Raw genomic sequence first — 22551 nt, forward strand, 5'->3', positions numbered from 1 at the left:
TTAAAAGTAATAAGACACAGCATAAGAGACAACAATATTACAGAACAAAATTCACTGTCATTCTCTCATGTATGTATATGTTCGTTGTCTAACTTTTGGGACTTAGACGTATATATCTTGGTCGACTGTGTCCAGCACTGAAGGGGAAGACAAGGCGTGACAGCTATACTACATTATATTCTAGGACACCGTGACTGCAGCTTTTCTTGAATACTGTGCTTTGTAAACTAAATCGCTCCTAGGGACTCCTGAATTGTTCTGATAAGGGTCAGTGAAATTAAAAGATTTGCTGAGGATCACCCACTTTTCTTTTGTAGTGAAGCTGAGATTTGAGCACATTCTGCAATTTAGTCCCAAGGATTTATATCTTCCCCCACGCTAGTTCATACATATTTGTTGAACGTGCCGGTAAAATTTGGTTTCCCAGGGCTGCAAGACAATTCTGCTTTATAGTGATACCTTGGACATTACACAAATAACATAATAAGCAACATTGATTATAAATAAATAATTATATAAACATGGTGACTGATATGGTTTGAGTGCAGCTTTATTTGCCCAATCCTGAATGGGAGGCAAGGACCAGCAATACAAGTAATGTGAGCTTAAACCTATTCCTCTTGAATTTACAACTGCACTGTCAACAGTTGAAGACATACAGGAAAACACAACGCAAGATAAGGTCACCGGCCTACAGCCATTAATATACATGGCATGCCGCTCATTGTGCACTTTGTGCTTGAAATGCAAGGTGGACAAAACAGACACACAGGAGAAGCACTCTTCCGGTGTGGGCTTGGAAGTTAGCCTTCGAGCACTGGGTTAGAACCGCTGACCCCCACACCCAAAAAGGTCCCTGCACCCTGGGCAGCTGCCCATTTTGCCATACTCTAGAAACGCCCAGGTAGTGAGAAATGGCAACGGAAAGACAACTGAGCGAGTGGGATTGGTTTTCAATGTGACCTGGCGATCCCATCATGGTAGCCATGTCTACACAGAGTGTTTGGTGCAGTTCCGTTTGAATTGGTGATAGTGTCAGCAGGGGCCCTTTTGAGCCTCTACTATGCCTCCTCTGTGTGGCATCTCTGTCATCTACCACACGCTCCTGTTAAGCCCCAGCCTGGATTCCTCGCACGGTGGCGTCCCCAGACATTTTTCATAGGGTTGGCCACACTTGAAGTCTTGGGGTGGCACACCAAAACAAACATACATAAATGAATGGGCCGGTGGGGGGGCCCGTGCTTTTATAAGGGTGGCCGTGGCCCCCCTTGGTCACCCCTTGGAGGCGCCCCTGTCCTCTCATTGTAGTATGCACTGAGTCTATGAAAGAGAATATATAAAACGTCCAACACGTTCTGCGCTACTAGTGCTGACAACTGAGAATGTAAACTTGAAAAATACCTGCCGAGACCATCCCCTTATTCAGTGATTAGAAGGAGCACGATGATGTTGCACAGCGAGCGCATACGAGGCATGCCAAAAGCAAGCCATGGCAGTCCATGCCAAAATGCTCGAATTATTTATGTGTCAGAAGAAATCCTCTGGATATGAACAAATAAGTTGGAGATTGAAGAATCATATTGTCAACCCTAGAAACACAACTGCCAAGCACAAACACCCACTCAGAAAAGGTTACCGGTGCTCCAATGAACACTAGGGGCCTCATTACGACCCTTGCGCTCCCGGAATGAAGGGGGCCGGTACGGGACCGGCCCCCTTCATTTCGGGAGCGCGTATTACGAGGTTCCCTTCGCGGGACCCGGATCAGACATCTGGTAAAACCAGACGTCTTTTCCGGGTCCCGTGAGTGGAAGAGGGAGTTAACAACGGGACACTTGTAATGGGCCCGTTGTTACCTCCATCCCCATTCCCATTGAGCCCTATGGAGGCAAATGGGAATGGGGATGGGTTCCTGCAAGGAGGTCTTACCGGGTCCTCCTATGTTGGAATGACCCGGTAAGTCCCCATTGCAGGAGCCCGGTTTGGAGGCAGCCATGGAGCTAATGGCTCCATGGCTACCTCCAAACTCGTAATGAGGCCCAAAGTCTGCAGTTGGAAACTAAATGGAGGTACACAAGCAGATGATTCTGGGCAGCAAGGCAGCATGCTTGACCCTTTTATGCCTGGCTCTCCAAGGACTCTTATCCCATCCTCCTTCACCTAGGCACACCAGGTTTTATACCCATTATGCCAAACAGAACTTTTTTTTTAGTTTTTTTTTAAGGTGCTGAGTTTTCTTTCCCGTTAAGAAATGATATCCTCACAACCAGCTACCATGCCCTCTTCAGCCAAATCGAAATGCTGTTGGCTAAACATGTTATCGCCTCAGAGGGCAGACTCTTCACTTAAGTCCTGTCCAAAAACGTACTAACCGAAAACTGACCAATACTCCCCACATGCTTAGGTCTGTTGACTGTGCTAGTATGCTCTGACACCCATTCATCACTCATATGCCTGTATTTGTGTAACTCTGTAACTAAGCTTGCCACAAGTAACAGCGCTGCGATGACTTTGGGCTGTATGTGCGCTATACAAATGTAAAAATAAATAAAATAAATAAAACTATTTCCTTCGTGTATATTGTTGTCCTCCTCCATCCACCTAATGGATCCATCAACCCAACTAACTATATTGAATAACTTAGTACTGCAGTAAAATCACCTTCAATCCAGGGAAATCTCAGTGTCTGGGCTCACACTACTGATTTCCCCAATGCCCCAGGCATTTGCACTTGTCTATGGAACCTCAAATACCAGCAATACATCCAGAGTCCTACTTGTAGTAGACTGATGTTTGAGGCAAGCCAGACCAGACCTCACCGTAGCAGCCACTAAGCCAACAGGCAGGTCAGACCATCAGTTGCTACAGTGTTACTCGGCTAAATGGCAACCTCAGATCAATACTGTGGCCATGGAGCTCTATATCAATAACCAAATCAGTCAAATGGTTGCAACCACTACTTATTGGAAGAAATGGGGAGACTCTGGGCGCTCTCCTAGCCCGCTCTGTATCATCTCTAGAATTCTGCTTGGCCATATGCCTTCCTAAGAAGTAAAGCATGAGCACTGCCAGTACTTCCCATCCCAGGGCTAAATGATTCAATAGAAGAAAAAAAACTCCTGAAAAGAAAAATGGAGGAAAATGTATGGCCTAACTCAAGACTTCTGATCCGACTGTGGCCATGACCTGGTGGAAGATGGTTGCAGTGATAAATAGGTGCACTACTGCAATCAAACAGACATCTCAGAATCTCCACGGCAAGAATGTGATATATTATTCTTGGGGAGCCGAGGCAACCTGAGAGTAAGAACTCGGGGATCACTCCATCTCAAGCTCTCTACGTTATCTCCTCTGCTTTTTCTGTGACATAATGCAGAAGATATATAATGGTACTGAAGCTAAACCTTACTTAGTGCCTGCTGGTGTGTGTTTCAACTTGGGTTAAACATTTAACTCACTGGACACCTCTACACCCCTCATGTTTTATTGCTTCTTGAAAGTGGTCACATCCAGTAAACCCTCAAGCGCCCCACTCAACCCATGGCCAGACAATATGCTTAAAGGCATTGCAGCTCTCCCGGAGGTAGCAAATGTAATATAGGGAATTTTGAATCTCATTCCTGGCAGCTACTGTATCTCCAGCTCTTAAATGATCCACTGACATGCGTTTGCTATGGAAGAAACAAGAGGACCAAAAAGAAATGACCTTTTATAGGCCACTTTCCAATCCCTCTTATTTGGCGAAATTCACAGAATGCCTAGTGGTAACAGAACTGCAGCCCTTTATGTAAAATAATGATTTGCTCCATTCTAATCAAGTTGGCTTTCGACTTATGCAACAAATGGATTCGGCACTGGTGTCAATAATAAGCATTCTGTGTTCTAGTGTGGATGGTTGCAGTGTCAGAAATTTTTTTTTCATGACCTTTCAGACACATATATGCCATATCAACTAACTAAATGAAAGATAGATAAGCTAGAATCATACCAAAGAACGATCACAGAGAGATTGGAATGGAAGGTAAGGGTCATATGTCCATAAAACCTTGGTCTACAAAGTAAACATAGGCAGCAATGGATCACCGATAGGAAATAGATAGGAAGGGTGCGGGTGATGGTAAAAAGACAGCACCAATACCAGAGTGGGGGACAATGCACACCTCAACCTGGTACACAAAGGTCGGAAATAACATAGCTGGGAACATCACTCCTAACAATTAGACAGACGGGAAAGAAAAAGAGAAAGAACATGCCTACTCCATAGGACAACCGGATACATAGAACAAGAATTATAAGGACTAAGAGACGTATAACCCATTAACCCAAAAGCTCAAATTTCGGCATACTTAACTCACACAAAAATCCACACAACCACCTTCTCACACAGCAAACCCCACACACTTCACCACACCGCTACAACAAACACGTAACTCGCACCAACAGCACACGAGGACTCACATCGATCCGATATTCACACCCAAGCTTAGCGCACAGTGAAAACCGAACTGAAGCTGCCAACAGGACATCACCTTTCTCACTAATCCCTCTTCACCCGATTAACCCCCCCACCCCACCTTCTTGTTTGCAGATCCGCCTGAGCACCTGGGGACCAATTCCATTGGTGACGGAGTGCGGCATACATACATTTAACATTAACATTAACTTTCAACACCAATGCAGATAAGATCCTACTCACCTGACAAAAACAAATTAGCATCAAGAAGCAGGGGCTTGCTTAGCTCAGATCCTTTCTGATGGACACAGACTATGTGAGTCCTCCTTTCAGATCAGTAACTATGGGGTCCCTCAGGGATCAGCCCTGTCACTGTTGGTCTTTAACATATATATGCTCCCTTTAATGAGACTGTTGGAAAAGGTGGGCATGTTATTCTATAACTACACAGATGATAACCAGCTTTTGATTAGCTTGCATCCAGCCATCAAAGAATCATGCAGTGAGTGTACCTTGTGTCGCCTTTAAATTTACTACTGGATGTCCAGAAGTAAACTTAAAGTAAATGCCTCCAAAACGGAGGGTATGGTTGTAGGAGCACCAAGTCTGACACAGAGTTGTGTTACCCTGGAAGTCTGATCTAAAAAAGTGTATTGGGTGGATCTCCTAAACTGGTTTTATAGTTCAGCAACATGGGAGTCATAATTAATGCTTCAATTTCTCTGGCCGAAAGATTGCTGCTGCAACCAGGGCTGGCTTCTACATTATCCTCCTGTTGAAAAGGAGTTTTAACAATCACTAATGGCACTGGTTATGTTCAAAAGAGACTGTGGAAAGTGCAGATAGACTAGATTGTCTTCCTGGGGCTTGCAGCCTACCTATTAAAGGAAATTACAATGCCTGCAGAATTCAGAAGCTTGTCGGCTGCTTTGAGTTCCTTAACGAGAGCACATCTCTTTGCATGCTGTGACTAATTGGATTCTGCTTCGCAGGAGTACAAGGATGAGTAGGGGGAAAATGGCCCACTCAGACCTCACACTTCTACAAACCAAAACACAACATGATCGTAAAGGTAAAACAGGGTCAATCAAGAGATATACCTCTTTCACCTTTTGTGGTAACGCAGGCTGAGGAAAGGCTATACTCTCAAGAGGGATGTGATGGTGAACCAATAGTGACCCAAACAACACATTATCACAGTCCAAAACAACAGGAATGTCCACTCAAGGTTCAAAACACACCATCTGCACGTAGAACGAAAGAGATTACTAGGCAAAAAACCCATCCCACAGGAAAGAACAGAGAACATGCGACAGACTGGCAAAAGTAGCCCTCTGAGTGTAGTTCCACAGACAGACACCAGCACCGGCGCCTTCCCTATGGTTCAAGATGCAGGGAACACAGAGCAACTGGTTTGATGCAGTAGAACAGGGTGCTTCGGCTGGTCTGGCCCTCAGGCAGCTGTGACGCCTTCGCAAAGAAGTTGGGGATGGGATGCTCTAGTACAAGGTTACTCTTCTGGCACAGAAGATCCGTTTCAGAGTGGTTAGGCCCTGGTCCACAGCACTGGCCTCTCCCAATGTTCCATGAGAATGGTTAGGCAACAGATCTTCCTTCTTTCTTGGATGGCTCCTTCTACACCTCCAGCTGAGGGCTTTAGACAGTACAACTGACCCAAAGGAAGTCCAAGTGAAAATAATCAGAACGTCTCTTGGGCCTTAAAGGATCCTTGAGGAACTGAGGGAATTCTGCTGACAGGGTGAAATACTTCTTGTTTTAAAGGCGCAAGTCATCAGGTGATTGGTCTAAAGCTAGCCTGCTTTAAGGGACCAATGCCTGCTACACTGTTGATCTTGCACCCAAAGTGCTTAGCTTCAGAGGAAGTGCAGAAGACAGGAAAGGGAAAGAGCGACAGTGAGAAACAAGATGGTAAAAGGCTTCTTCCACTGTCCAGAGCACTCCTGCTTACCCTGCCCTCTTCCCTCCTACTAACAACAAAGACCTTTGGATATTTAGCACCCTGGTGTGAGGCTACTTTTCCTGGACGGGTGTGCTCCTTTGATACCTGGGCCGAGGACATCTGCCTGCTGTGCAGCTGTCTCGGGGGAGGGGGGCAGTGTTAGAAGCCCTCACAACGAGAATCAAAGGGAGTCTGGGTCCTCAGATTTTCCGTCCTGCTGTGGGGCAGTATCGACCATAATACACATTCCATAGCAGAGCTGAATCACACGAGCTGACATATATGCAATATCAATTGGGACGTGGCGGCTATGACCATAAGTAACACCATGCACTATGCCCAAACTCATACATTGCTGATTCTTCGAGATTACTCTGCCACCAGCATGTGGTACTCGTGATCATCATAGTTTGGTTGCAGGCGACATATCTTAAATGTCGCCCCTGTGCTGCAGTAACTTTTCTGTTGCTGCGGAGGTCAAGCAGGCATCTTTTGACCTTTGAAACTGCTCTGCACTACAAGTAGAGCAGGTGCTGTGGGTCTGGTTAATGATGCAGCGGGGTACACTGTGCTTTTGGCATGTAGTAGCGATTAAGGGGGAGCTGGTTAGCAGATATAATTTAACGTACTAATAGAAATAAAAGAAGCCAGGACTTTGAACCCTTGACAGATGCAATTCCTCTCGCACGCTCTTTTGATTTCTGATGCAAAAGTTGTGCTGGGAATTTAAGTAATTGATAAGGGTGTAGTAGGGAAGAGTTGCGGTGTGGACAAGAGAAAGGTGACAAGAGAAAGGTTTACTGTGATTGCGGTGAGAAACAAAGAAAGCCAATGTCAGGCATGGAATAAACAAGAGTGAGAATAACAGACTTTAGGATTTCTCACGACTAAACCAACACAAACATGTCATGTAGGAAAATAAATAATAGTAGCTGTGTAACTGGATTAGAAATGTTGCCCCATCTGGGTTGAAATTTGTCGGCCTACTCTGAAAAAATGCAGACATGTTGGTGCAGTCTTGCATCCAAAGAGCCAACTACCACTTGGGGAAATGTTTTCGGAGAAGAAAGTGGCAGGAGGCTGCAGCCTTGCAATGAACGCTGCCTTGTGTGTACTGATGGATAACTCAATGTAATACTGTGCGCTGCTCTTATCTCCTCAAGGCAGCAGATATGACAAGGGCTTTGGAGGTGCACAGAGCCTGGCAGCGAGACTGATAAGTGTAGTTGCAGGTATGAAATCCATGCAGGGGAGCGTGACCTCTCCAGACATGCTCTGTGGGACAAAAGAGATTGTGGCGGCTCAATACTTAATCAGGAAGCGCAGGGGGCAGGTGGGGGGTTGGGTGGAAGCAGTGGTGGCGGCACTGGGGAGCGGGGGGGGGGAGCTGCTGCCCCCCTGGATTCCCCTGGTGCCAAGTGCACCGCCCCCAGCCTCCCGCTGGTGCCCTATTATTCACCCCACCACGCCACCAACTATTAACCGCGTATCCGCACCCCGTCACCAGAAACTGCCTCCGCCACTGGGAGGAAGTGAATGGCCCACTGGCTCATGGCACTTAATGACCTGTCTTATCTGAGGCGACTGGAGAGTGTAGGCTGTGGTCTAATACAAAGAATTGCTTGAATTTCACATTCACGTCAGAAAGGCATTCCAAGGCACTTGCTGTGCGTTTTGTGAAACACAAGACAAACTAAATTCCCAAAATGGTATTTGCGAGGGCACTGTGAAACAGGAATCCATGGCGTGAGCATCACGTCCTCGTGTACTTCCTCCCTCTTCATAGATCAGTGCTTTAAATGGGCCTCAGTGTCCGCACTTCTTATTTTCTGGCCGTATTGAGGGCCGTGACTTCTCCAAGGCTGAGGAGAGTAACGTTATTATCAACTGTCAGTGGCATTGCTAGAGGGGCTTGGGGGGCCTGGGCCCCAGTGGAGTAACTTTGCTGAAAATGTTGGGGGGGACATGACATCTGAAGAACAGGTGCCCCAGCCAAATGAATGAGGACAAAATGATGTGCCATGAAAGTTGGGCGGGACAAACACCCCTGTCCGACCCTAAAATTAGGCCCATGCTGGGCCCCCACCTCTGAAATCCTGGGCCCACCCTTGTGCACCCCCTACCTAAGGCGAGCAGTGACCGTGTTCTGGTGTTCGTGGTGTTATTTGTGACACACACTAAGGCAAATGTCTGCAGATCACACAGCAAATACTCTCCTTTTGTCTGAAAGCTAGCAGTGATCTTGCTATGCATTCTGGCATCGGCATGAACATGAGCATGAGCCACTTCTCACCCACTGCCCGTTTTCTGCACAGCGACCTCTATAGTGTGCAGAGCAGCTTGCAGCCCCTCCCATCAGAATGTAGTGCACGAAACTGCTTATAATGGGCCATTAGTCACTGAATGGTTTTGTGCCTGCATTCTGCTTGGGGGGTGAGGGGGAGGGGGGGGGGGGGTTTGCAGTGGGGTGTGGGTAGTTGGTGTGCACAAAAGCCTCTCTGCAGGAGTGTCTGTGACGTCACACATTACCTTTCATAGGCGGCCCCCCACTTTTGTCGGTGCCCCCCCACCTTTGTCTTTGACCCCCTCTGTGCCCCTCCTAAATATGATTCCTGGCTACGTCACTGCCAACTGTACCATATTTCTTAGTGCAACACACATTCACGCTTTGTCCTGTGAAATGTCAAAGGGAGGGGAAGCTCAGTGGCTCCCTTGCAGTTTTGCTTTGAGTCAACAGAGCATAACAATAAAGCCAGATTAGAGGTTAGCCCCCCCAGGCACAGGGGCACCAGTGCACACACTATTGTCCATTAAGAGGTGTGAATTGGGGTAGATAATACATGGGAGGGGAGCACAACGGTGCGTATTGTGTGAAGTAAAGACTTTAACATATGATAATACATTGTGTTGCATTTCCTTTCACAGGGAAAACAGTTTTAAAAACATGCACACTTTTGTAGGCGTTTACTGTTATCTTTCAGGATGGGTAAAATAAAGCTATCATCCTATTTTTGCTTGACCTGTTTCTGAAATAATTTATATAATGTCAGGTTAGTGCCGTATGTAATGTGTGTACTTTAAAATGAATTACTATACATCTTTTATTTAATCTTTAATCTTTTCAAACCCCAACATTAACAAGTAATTGTATTAACTATACATGGGAAGATATACTGTGACCAAATCCTGGTGTGATCACTTAAGCAAAGTGTGTGATCCTGGGCAAAACATTTAATTCCACTCGTCCTTATGTGCAAAACTTGAGAGTCCTAAGGAAAAACATGCTCCCCAACTATGAATTGGAATCCCATTGTAAATTCAGAAGCAATTTGCTGTGCACAAATGTTCATGGCTGCCGAGAGCACAACGAGTCGAGCGGTTGCTTTGATATTCGTGCAGAACCTGCCTACGCAGGTTCGAATCCCGGCAGGGCCAAACTCAGTCTTTCAACCTTCCGAGGTCGATAAATGAGCACCACACACACTGTGGGTGGTAATAAGCAGTGCTCAGATACCTGAGGGTTTGTAGCGCTATATAAATGCTAAATTATTATTGAAGTGTGGTTGGTTCCACACTCATCCCGTGGTCGGGTTCCACATACAAATGTAACAAAGAGACTTTGAAAGTCTGCACAGTGGACTGCTGCTGAATTTAGAATGGGATAACAATTCTCTGCTTTACACAAACATTAAGTCACAGATGCGCTCTTACATGAAAAAAAGCATTGGACCCATATATGATTATGCTTTTCCATAACTGGGCCGATTGGGGACACAGCCAGACAACCAGCAGACAAACATATTTTTGTAGCCCATTCTATATAACACAAATCAGTCGGATTACTGAGCGCTTAGATGGATTGACATCCTTTGACCTAATACTAAACCCTGATGAAGACTGTGTGAAGGTGGAAACACGTGTCAGCATTGATCATTTTGATGACCATAAAATAAGATTTTGTTTTGTTGATTAAACTTCTTGTGTTCTGTACTTATTCACGAGTAGGTATTTGGAATATTATTGGTACCTAGAACCAACTGACTTATTCTAGGCCTTTCTTGATTTTACTTGGGAGTTAAGGAGTGCATGGACTAGAATCTCACTGGTACAATTTATATGTATGAGCTAGGGCTTAGGTCATTAACTTCAAACATGCTAGCACCCTCCTACCTTTGTGAATTTTATCAGTGAAACATTTAGTTCACTCATCAGAAATTGGGAGGTAGCTCTACACGATAACAGCCCACCCAGTTTCATAGCAGCCCGTCCAGATGCCTCAGGGTTCGGGGCGCTTTAGAAGTGCCAAAATAAATAAATAAAACAATATTTATGATTGCACTGCAAAGTTAAAAGAATGCACTGAAACTCGGGTTCACCTGAAACGTCATGCATCTGGGCTTTGTGGTGCAAGCAATCAAAATTGAATGGGAGGAGCTTCTAAGCACTCCAGTGTAAAGGAGAGTGGTGCTCTCTCTGCAATTAGCAGAGGTAAGAAAATGACAACCCTTCCCACCAAGTCGGTATGTCATGTTGTCCTCAGTAAAGTCTGTACAGCTACGTTCAGATGATCAGGTCTGAAGACAAGTTACACATTTAAGGCGGCAGAGCAACTCTTTAGGATGATCAGGTTTGAAAATAAGTTGTACACCTACCTGCTAATGGTTTCATGTATGCATCTACCTTGTTTGCCTCAGCAGGTGTCAGTGGGAATTGTGAGTTTATCAGTAACCTTCCTCTCGAAGCACCCCAGTTTATCCATAGATCATAGTTATTTGTATAGTATTAGTTGTCGTTCTGAATCCCCTTTCCTTTGAAGCCTGGCAAAATGTATACATCGCAATATTGGTGCCAAAACCGAACAAAATAATTCTGTGATTGATAAAGATCTTTGAGGGGTGAATGAATTATGATGACAGGATCAGATTTCAAGCAAATTACTAAAAAGTACACTGTTATACTGAGCTTTTGGTTGGAATCACCCCGATTGTAATGTTTCAGTGTGCCATGGTCCCAAGGGCCAAGCTCAGAAAAAAAGGGACTTACATAAAGCAAAAGAGTGGCTGAAAACGTGATTGGAGAGATTGTAAGTGGGCAAAGAGACACATAGAAAGTGATACAAATAAATAGTGAGACACAAAGAGCAAGACACACATAGAAAGTGAGACAAATGGAGAACTACGTGACTGGACAAAGAGAGAGTGGGCATTTCATAGAACTGGGTCAGGGTGACCAGCAGGGCCCCGACACAAAAGAAATGTATAGACCTTACCGGGTTTTCAGACTCTGCCCACTTAAAGCCTAGATTGGTATTTGCAGTTTGTTTTTTCCATTTAAGGCACAGCCTTACATGTCTTAAGTTAAGATGCCTTCTAGAGACAGACACCCTAGTGTATATACAAGATGAGCTGACCCTCATAGAAAACTGCATGATAATGGCCATAAAGACTACCTTGCCCCACAACTGCTCCAGTGTTTGCCTGTGACCAACAGAGGTTTTTCAGCCGGGCCAGGGCTGGCGCCATCTTTGCTTGGAGCATTCTACTTCTCTTATGGGCAGAGAGCTCTTAAACACAGTGAGCTCCCTTGGCCTTTGGGTTGTCTGGGGCTAGGTTGAGTAAGCTCTGAAGTTCGGTCCTATCTTCAAGAAACCAATATGTGGAGAGAAGGCTAGACCATCTTTGACTATGGAGGACAGGACCACAAAGTTACTATGGGAACGGGGCTGTCAGAGCCCCAGCTTGTGGTATGACCATGTCTGAGTAGTGCCTGACATTGAGACAATCATCGTAACAACTACCTCTGTGCTGTGCGTCTCCAAAGGGGAGCGTCTTCCTTTCACACATTCATTCCCAAACTATGCAACACCCTGGAAATCTCAAAGCTATCGCAAACCCTTTCCTCGGCGATGCCCGACTGCTTAGCCCCCTCCAGATAACTCGTTTAATGAGGACTTCAAAACCCTGACGTCCCCCCACCCCGATTCTTGTCATAAATACTAACAGCAATGTTATCCTGGCTTTACGGGTGATCTAGGTGCTACCTGTGATGCGTAATAGGGGTCAAGTTATGGGTTAGCCCACCTCAGTATATATGGCATCTGCGTTTGCCCCTATGCCTCAACCCGGTGTGGACATGAGATCAAATACCTCTACTGACCTCTAAGACGCAATGGGCCTCCATCTGCCTTACTTGGCAGACAGGGCGTCTCAAGGAGATACTCTATGTGAGCACCTCCCCCTCCTTAATGGCGGCATTAGGAATACATAAGTACATATGCATTTACCACCTTCAAAACATGGCACTCCAATGCCACCAAATAAACATCCAAACAAGAGCTCTAATACAAGAAGTGCATTCTATCAAAGTAAAACTCGTCATTAAAGGAGATATCTTAATTTTGTATATCAATGACAATATGGCATTTCCCTATGGGCTTTGGATCTCTAGGGAAGACATGCCGATCTTTAAACACTGGTATTAGCATAATTGATCTAAAAACATTTGACCTAAAACATGTTAGTGAATGTTTTGGGTAACATTTAATAAAATATATATATGGTGGTCGGCAAGGGTATAGATTAGGTTGAGAGGAAGTGGGGAGGGTGGTTGCAGGGGGTCTCCCCCTGCATTTTAGGCTGAAAAAAGGTCCAATAAATTTGATCAAATGTGATTAGGTCAAATAGACCCAAACTTTAAACACTCACTCATGGAAAGACAGGACTGTCTCCAGCAAGCAGGACGCTTCCAACCTCAGGTGGATATTCTATGTAACATGACGGGTCTGGGATAGCTTGGGTCTCTCACTCATGACAATTTGGGAAGAATATTTATGCGCAGGTTTAAAAATAAACCAGCATGACATGCAGCGTGTGATTTTCTTGGAATATCTATACATTAGACTACTGTAATGGTTGTTGGGCACTCAAAGTTTTGTTAACAGTTGTTAATGTAATACATAAATAACAAAATCACCCGCAGCCATTGCTGAGTAGTTAGCTCAATAGGACTGCATACAGGGTCGGACTGGGGCATAAAACTGTCGTGGGCACCAATGTAAAAGTGGCCCACAGTTCCAAATGACAAGTCATTCCTTTTGTGACATATTGTTTCAATACAACCCAAGGGGGATTTTTGGGCTAAAATGTGAGGCAAATTGTGCAATTTAAAGAATATTTATTCAGCAGCAATGGTCAAAACTACTAGCCGCATAGTGAAGTAACTCATCCAACTGGCCCACATTGGCCAAAAAAGTGGCCCGCTTTGACCAACAAAAACTGGCCCACTCTAGCATTTTGCGTTTTTGGTTCAGGCATTGCCCTATTGCCCAGTCCGAGCCTAGACTGCAATAATCTGCGATAGTGAGGGCTCTGTCTGTAGGAAGGATGGCAACATTCAGCTGATGCCATCAAATCCTGTGACAGGTTTTTAAGGATCTCTTGCCACCTCTTGGCAATACCTGGCAATTGATGGTTGTGACTGGGCAACTGTTGGCAAAATCTGGTACTTTTATCGACTACCTGTGCAGAATTATAAATAATTGCTCATTTATAATGCCAAGAGTGGTTTCTAATCGCAGGATCGGGATTTGAACCTGTGTTGTGTTATGTTGTCTTGCTTCCAGGACAAACACGTTGCCCCTGAGCTATCCTTCCTCCCCATAGGATGTCAGAAAACATTTTCACTAAATGAAAGGTTAAAAACGATTGCCTTTGCCTGTGCTTGGAATTTTAGTTACATTGGCATGGCACATGCAGCACCACAGAAGTCAGATGAATGCCAGGTGGCGAGAACCAGATACAAAAGGAGAAAACCGTGGCCGTTCTGCCAGCGGTGTGGGCTGCACACCCTAAATCCCACTAAGTGGTTTCCAATATTTGTAATTATGAGAAATGGCAATATGGTTTTTGATGGTTGATACCAATCTTAGTTTAATTCGCTGATATCTATAGTAGTACTGAATCACTCAGAAGCAGAAATATATTGAGACTGTGCATTTCGGAGAACCAAATACAATCCACCTGTCGCCTACTAAAAAGGGACATTCTGACGACCGACCGACCTGGTGTTCTCGTAGAGCAGCCCTGAGGAAGCCTGTCAGAACTCCAACATGCAGTACAGCGCCCACCTCTGTGGCCGACATCCATCTACAAGCAGACCAAAGTCCCGCAGAACCTGGAGAGAAGCCTGCCATAAAGCCACACAGCAGCAGTCCAACGCAGAGAGCTCTCCAACCACAGCGCTGCATGCAAGCAGCCCACCCCTAGCAACCAACTGCCAATGACAGCGAGGAATTGATGATTTCTCAGACAACTCTGCAACAGCGCGAAGGTGCCCCCTTCCTGGGTCCAAGCATTCCAATAATTCAAGCGAGCCCAGCATTACACAGTCTGCACGCATATTCCAGAGAGGGCGCCATATTGGAATGATTTGTGTCTGTGTTTAATGATGTGGCACAACGAATAAAACCATTATTTGTTAGCGTGGGTCATGTTGCTTGGTAGTCCGTCTTGCATTCTGTTGCAGATTAAACACATCTTCTTGGAAGTACGATTCTTCTTCCTGGTAGTTCATTCGTCTGCCGCGAACCAACACACAAGCGCAAATTACTTGGAGAGTGCTCGGTCCCTCTGGTAAAACCATATATTGAAAGCACTTCAGAAAGGCCTAAGAAGGAAACAGAGTTGGAACATTCCCGGGAAAAATGAGGGATTTCAATTGTAGCCTTTAGAGCTGGGATCCACCGCGAGAACCGAAGTCACCGCACCAGCCCCAGAACACATCAGCCTTCTTGGGCAGCGCTGTGTTCGCAGCGATCTGATAGATAGATGACTGCTTTCGACGCTAATGGCTCAATCTGTGCTTAGATGACTGTAATCGCTGTGACCGCCAATAAACGCTGGCCTTCCACCCTCTCAGCATCTTTCCGGCTCCCTGGCTGGTGCTTGGCTCAATAATCAGGGTCTCCGGAGAGAGGCCATTAACAGGTGGTTTCTCTATTAGCGCATCCAATCGCTGACCTCCCTCTAGAGAGGATTTTGTTTATTTCATTTATACACTGGATTTACGGTGAAAGGTGCAGGTGGGAATACAGAATATGCCGTAATACATTACAGTTTAAAAGTTTGATTACTCTGAATGTCTCTACATTTGTAGCTCCTCCTGAGGGATGATAGCTTTGTATCCCTTTGTGAAAGTCATTTTATTGACTGGGTGATCCTTTAAATGTTATATATAATATAATATATATATATATTTCAGTGAAAAAACCTTGGTTAAAGAGAGTTAAGGTGATCAGATTTAACGGTACAAAACCCCTGAAATTCAGCACTCGTATTTCAAGCAAGTCCACTTTAACTTTGCGCCCCCTGGGCAGCGTACAACCACAATGATGACATCACAGAATGGCCCTAATGAACAGACAGGACTGCATTTGAGAAGCAAACAGTTCAAAAACAGCAAATGTTATAAGAAAATGGATTCCAATAAAGCTGTACAATGCAAGCTAACAAGAGGAGAGTTTTGCTCAGGAAACTGTTCCAGAGGTGATGAACCAAGGATACATTTAAAATTATTTATGAGCTTGAAAAAGAAGTTTGAATTGATTTATTGGAAGCAGTACCATACAGATTAACAAGAGCAAAATGTTTGTTAAGAAAAGTGTCCAAAATACAAATCGGTCCTTAAGGCGCTTTGGTCATTGAACAACGACACGTTTCTAGACAAATAAAGTTATACATTTTTGTTGGTTTAACCTTAACTCTTTTGTAAAAAAATATTTTTTCAAATGATATAAGGATAAGGATCTGTCCACTGTCTTGCCTGGTCGCCCTTGTCTCACTTTCCGTAGAGCTCCCTCACTTAGAGACAAACTTGTTTTGAGTTTACGGGCCTCTGTTAAACCTTTTTTCGTGGCATTCACCCACACAAATGGCTTTTTTAAAAGCCATACATGTAAGGTATGTCAGTATGCTGTTCCTCTATCTACATTTAAACATCCTGTTGTTGGTACTACCTATACCATATGTTTTAACATCAATTGCAACACAGAACATGTTGTGCATGTTCTTAGTTGTCATTGTGGCAAATGGTATGTTGGCAGCAGTATGGGCAAATTGAAGATTAAGATATTGCAGCACATTCAAGCAATTAAGCATGGTGACTTATCCGACCCTATTGCAAAACAATTTTATGAAGGTCACAATGGGTCATTGGATGGCTTTACATTTGTGGGTGTCACTCATGCCATCAAACCCCTAAGGACCCTGAGATTGAGACAGATTGAAACAAGAACAATTTTGGAGTTTCAAACTCAAGTTCCCCTGGGCCACAACATTGATGATATACTAGTTTAACCTTGCGACACTTGTTGTGTGGTTTATTTGTGTGAATTTCACCCGGGGCAATGGGTGAGCTGCTGTAGTGCGGTGGAATTTGCTTCACTATATGTATGGTTTGATGAGCACATAGCACTACATTTATAGTCGGGTTTTGGGCAGCTCATGTCCATGTGTTCAATGGCCATTGTTATATGTCAGTGATTTTAGTATGGGTGGAGTTTCCAATAATTTTAATGTTAGTCTTTGGTGGTTTTGCACAATGCAATTTATACTTCAACATGCAACTTTCACCTGCCGAATCATGTGCAATATTTCTGTGAAATTCTTTTATTTTTCTATTATCCTTGTGATTTAATGGTTTATGATGAAACACACATTTTCCCGTTTCGTGTGTATGTTTGGTATTATTGCAGTGTTGTGATTCCATGTTTGAACTTTTTTTACATCATCATGTGCTTTGCACTTTATTCAAGCCCGTTCTTGGTTTGGGATGTCCTCTCACCTACATCAACACTCCGGCCAGTCTATTGAAATATTTTTAAATTTAACTTGTGAGTCTTTTACTCATGTTTAAAGGTGGCCGAGAGATAATAATGCAGACTGAGAGAGTTGAGAGAGTTCTCACCTGTGGGTGGAACTATAGAGTTTGTACTTAAGCATTAATATAGTGAATTGTGTTTGCCAATTTTTGTTTCAGAATTTTGTGCATTTTGCACTTCATTGTACTCTGAATCATTATTTTGGTGTTTTCTCTCTCCCCTATAATCACTTTGAACAATATTTTTAGAATTCTGTCTATTATTTTGAGTATTTTATTCATGTTAAACGATGGCTGCAAAGTTGTGCTTCTCAGCACACAGCCAGATGATAGAGTTGTGGGAGTTGTCACCAGTAGGTGGAACCATAGAATTGTACTCATACATTAATGGTTTGGTGTCTTCTGCATGCTTTGTGTGAACAAGCATCCAGCTGGGGTGCGAAACGTGCTGCCTCTTGCAGCTTTTCTCCCTCGTAGTGGCTGAAAAGGTGGTGAATAAACTGTATATGGACGTTTAAACTTTGTAGTCCTGTGTTTAATAACACATTGCAGTGGAGTGCGACCCCAGCATGTCTGTGCCATTTTTTGGTGTCTTTTTATTTATATATGTACATATTATGTATAGAAAATGCAAACTGATCTCCTTGAGCTTGGTCTTAACTTCTGTCCTTCTTTAATTCTGACTATTTGCAAACAAGACTTGATTTTGATCAATTTATTAGGAAAATCAAGTTAAAAACATTCTTTGCAGTCAACAAGCCACTACTACTCGATGACAAGGCAGAACAGATTTGAAGATTTCAAATGTACCCTTAGTTGATTTAGACAATTTAATGGATCGGGATCAGGACAATGTGAACCTCTTCGAATTTGACAGCGTAATCCACCTAAGTTAGCGAGGATGCGTGGAGGCCTTCCGGGACTTGGTGATTGATGATTTACGCAAGCTTAGGCTTACTAGTCGCAGGGCAGGCAACTTCAATTTGACCCAACAACAGCTACAATGATTGGAGGCACTTAGACAGTTATCTGAAGTAGTAATAAAACCTTCAGACGAATGGTCAAATATTGTGCTTCTTAATAGAAGTGATTATGTTGCAGAGGCTACTTGCCAACTTTGAGATAACTCTGGTTATAGCTAGTTGTTGGCCAATCCTTATACAGATATACAGTGTCAGTTCACGGCCCTGCTTGATAAATGGAATGATAGAGGTATTCTTGACCATATTTGTAAGTTCCTGTCACCTACCTCTTCAGTTATCCCCACAATTAACTTTTTGCCCAAAATCCACAAGTTCATGGAAAGGTCTCCAGGCAGACCTATTGTCACTATATCTGGGTCTTTTACAGAATTTCTCCAAATTTGTTGATGAGACCATTATTTCTTTTGTTTCCACCTTTACCTCTTATGGGACACTTACGATTTTTTGCAACATGTCAATGAAATTCCATATGAAAATGGTTTCATGTTAGTTACTCTTGATGTGGTCTCACTGTACACCTCCTTACACCACATCGTAGGTATTTCAGCATGCAAACATTTCCTTGACACTCGGTCTCTCAATTTTTTGTCAAATAAGGAAATGATTCTTGAGGGGCCACTGCTGAGCAGCAAAGAAGATGGCTTCCATAGTGTGTGAGCTCCAGCATCACGTTATCCTGCTGAGAAATTAATCCATCCCTGAGCTTATTTAATACATCTCTTGACACTCGCACCGAGTGACAGGTGGACAGTGGTGGGTGTCCGAAAATCAAGGAACTTGAGGAAACAGAGGAGCCGCAGAGCCCTTTGACAGTGACACTGGTGAGCATGTGAACCAGCTCTGTGTGTGTGCGGATCTCAGATTAGCCTGCAGTAAGCCGAGGTCGGCACCCACAGGTTTCTGGAACTGGACAGCTTGGTTGAGCGGCAGGTAGAGGGACTTCCAGCGACACCTGCTTGCCTGGTGGAGAGATATTGGGGAGCTGTTACCGTGGTGGCTTGGTTGAGGATCAGAGCGAGGGGGGCCCAGTGCCGCTGGCTGCTCCAGCCCGTGGACATCCTGGAGCCAACACAGTGAAGGGATGTGTTGGGGACCAGCAGACGATCTGTTGTTCTTATCTCTGTGAGGCGGAGCACGTGCTTGCTCCGTGACAGCACACAACACGGTTGGAGGTGAGTCAGCACCTGCATTGGTGGCGGCCACTGGGGGAGCAAAATACTAGGCAGCATTTCAATTTTGACTAGTGGCTGAGCGGAGGGGCTGTGAAGCAGAGATGCATTCGCAGAGGGTGATAATACCACGGCAAATTAAGGAAAAAGCACTAATGACAACTGGTATCCAGTGATTTGCGGCTGTGACAGCAGTGGCTGGAGCAGGGCTGTTACTCTCAGTTGACGGTATTGCACAGAGCCCAATCCTGGATTATAGAACCTAGCACTGTATGAATTAGCGCACAGAGCACAGTCCTGGGTGAGACAGTACCTACTCAGTTTTAGACCCCTCCTCAGTTACCATGATGAAGGGGACCGGGAAGAAGAAAGGGCCCATGGACATCTTCATTAGCATGCCAGTGAGGGGGGGGTGGAGACCCCTGCAATTGGTGCAGTGACAGCCAGCCCAGAGGGCCCACCCACACATAGATCCCCTGATGGCTGCGATGCAGAGCGGTTTTGCCTCCTTCACTATCAAGTTGGATGACATTGTGGCCAATTTCAGTTCACTGCATGCTAAGTAAAGCCAGAACCCAGGGATGTTCTCAGGAATAAGGTATGGTGTGGCTTCATGAAAGAACTGGACCAGGGATTGTTAGAGGCTTAGATTTGAACATCCTGTGTAGGATTAAGTTGGGTGAGTCGTGTATAAAAGGTAACAGGGATTGTATAATTATTGACTGCGGCCACAGTCCTCTTCGTTTTTCCATTTATAAACGGTTGGTATTGTGTGTCCCTTCTGGTTTTGTTATGTTTTATCCAAGATTATGTTTTTTGTATTGTTGTGCAATATAAGAAATACAAAATATATAAGAAATGAATAAAAAAGTTGGACAAGAAAAGCGGGCAGATAACTGGGGCATAAAGACGCATTGGCAATTTAGATAAGGCGGGGCAGCATGACCAGGAGTTGGGAAGGATGAAGGCGGATTTGGCAACTTTGCGGGTGAAGTTTTATGATATGGAATCTTGGTCCCGGAGAAATAACCGACGAATTGTGGGAGTGTCCAAAAAACGCAGTGCGAGCTGTGATGTAGCTGTTTGTTGTAGGTCTCTTGATGTCTATGCTTGGTGATGAGCAATTTTCGGCACAGATCATTGTGGCGAGGGCCCACTGTGTGCTGGCCCCGTACCAAAACCAGGAGCAGCAATAGGGATCTGGTACTTCAGCTGGCAAGTAAATGGGGGCGCTACAGTTGGAATCAAATAAGATATTTATATACCCAGACTTTTCGGTTATGTACAGGCAGCCAGAAGATCATATAGAGATTTCTGTTATTTCCCCTCCATTGCTGGCCTTCTCCCCACCGTCCAACCCCTGTTCCTTTTTTCCTCCCCAACACCTCCCATGTGTTCTTCCCACCCTCCTCCTGCCTCCCCTGCCTGTGATTGGTGCCTCAATGGGGAAGCTGCACTCCCCTTCCTCAATGAAGACCAGGATGGTCTTTTCAATGGCAGGCCCTTGTGAACGGGTCCTGCCCAGCCGTCCTGGTCTGTTCCCAGGTGAGTGCCCCCTCTGGACCCCCTCCTCCTTTTTTGTTATTTTCCTTTGATTGCTGGCCTTCTCCCCACCTATCCACTCATTGGTCCTTGTGTTCTTCCTGCCCTCCTCCAGCCTCCCCTGCCCGTGATTGGTTCTACAATTGGAAATCTGCACACTTATCAGAGCAATCCAGGGAAGCCCTACCTGGGCAGCCAGTCAGCTAAGGGCGACAGGCAAAGGGCAGCTCCCCTCTGGGCAGCTTGCATCCCTGTTTGACCTTGATCGCCTTTGATCGCTAAGCAAGGCAACCTACAGTAAGAGACAGGTAAGGTGGTCCGGGTTGGGGAGTACAATCATTCAGTGGGGAGTACTGTAATCCAGTAAAACCTCACCACTTCATTACCTTCTAATATAATGTGTTACACTTAGCTGGACTTTTGGGGTAGGAAATGTGTTACACTTAGATGGATTCTGGGATAGACGATCTGTTACACTTTGTGCTACACTAAGATGGATTCTGGAGGTAGAAAACAAGTTACACTTCTGGGGTTAGCAAATGTTATGCACTTAGATGGATTCTCGAGTAGGATATGTGTTACACTTAGATTTATGTTCGGGGACAGACGCTGTGTTAGATTTAGATGTATTTTGAGGGCAGGAAAGGTGTTGCACCTGGATGTACTTCGGGGACAGGAAATGTGTTGCACGTAGATGCACTTTGGGGACAGCAAATGTGTTGAGCTTAGAGGTATAGTGGGGGAAGGAAACGTGTTACAATGATAATGATATATTTAATCTGTATCCCGCTCATACACAGGTGTTTCAAAGCGCCAGGAGGCAAGGGAGGGGAAACAAAGGAGGCCAAAAGAACAAACTTACTAAGCCCAGTGACATTGTGAACGTGCAAGTGCAAGGGAGAGGGAAGGGGAAAAGTGTGAGGAGCAGGGAGGGAGTGGAAAGTGCTGAAGACATGATAGAACAACAACAGGTAGTGCGGCCAGCAGGTGGTAAGTAGCAAACAACAATTAACCCAGGCATTACCCTTACGGATACAACATTCCAGTGCACACAATCAACCCTTCTACAAGCCAACACACACACAGATGAAAGTTTCTCCTGGTTCTGGACCTATGCTATCATTCTACCCTCACCAACCCACCCTGCCCTCTTTCTTTTAGAGCCACGTGAGCACCTGTAGACTGCCCCAGTGGTGGCAACGGTGTGCACTATAAGACAACAGAACATAACATATGACCCAGTCAAGCACTCCTCCGAGCACAACAGTTTCCTTACTCCCTGCTATTTCCATCAACGCTCCAACTACAACATGGGGGCTGAGCACACTTTTTTGAGACCACTGTTGACGCTAAATCGTATATCTAGGCTTCGATCCTGCTTCTGTCTGGGTCCAGTCCAGGCAAACAGGATCCTACACAGGCCTGGCAATACATCCTTCTGCCACTGGGGAATGATTTTGCCCATTCCGGAACTGTAGTTGGTTTAAACTGTGATAACCTTTGGCTTAGAGTATGAGTTAATATGAGGTCGGGGCACAATTAAAAATTATATGTAAATTGCTGTTCGTA

General features: G+C 44.8%; 1 protein-coding gene across 4 annotated transcripts in view; it reads right to left on the bottom strand.

Annotated features, from left to right (window-relative positions):
- LOC138452691 (leucine-rich repeat-containing protein 4B-like) overlaps nucleotides 1-22551 on the bottom strand; it is a 1036288-nt gene that overhangs the window by 575618 nt on the left and 438119 nt on the right. The gene's annotated exons all lie outside the window — the stretch shown is intronic.

The sequence above is a fragment of the Ambystoma mexicanum genome, chromosome 1p, assembly GCF_040938575.1.
Source record: "Ambystoma mexicanum isolate Mex_15411 chromosome 1p, UKY_AmexF1_1, whole genome shotgun sequence".
NCBI classification, from domain to species: domain Eukaryota; kingdom Metazoa; phylum Chordata; class Amphibia; order Caudata; family Ambystomatidae; genus Ambystoma; species Ambystoma mexicanum.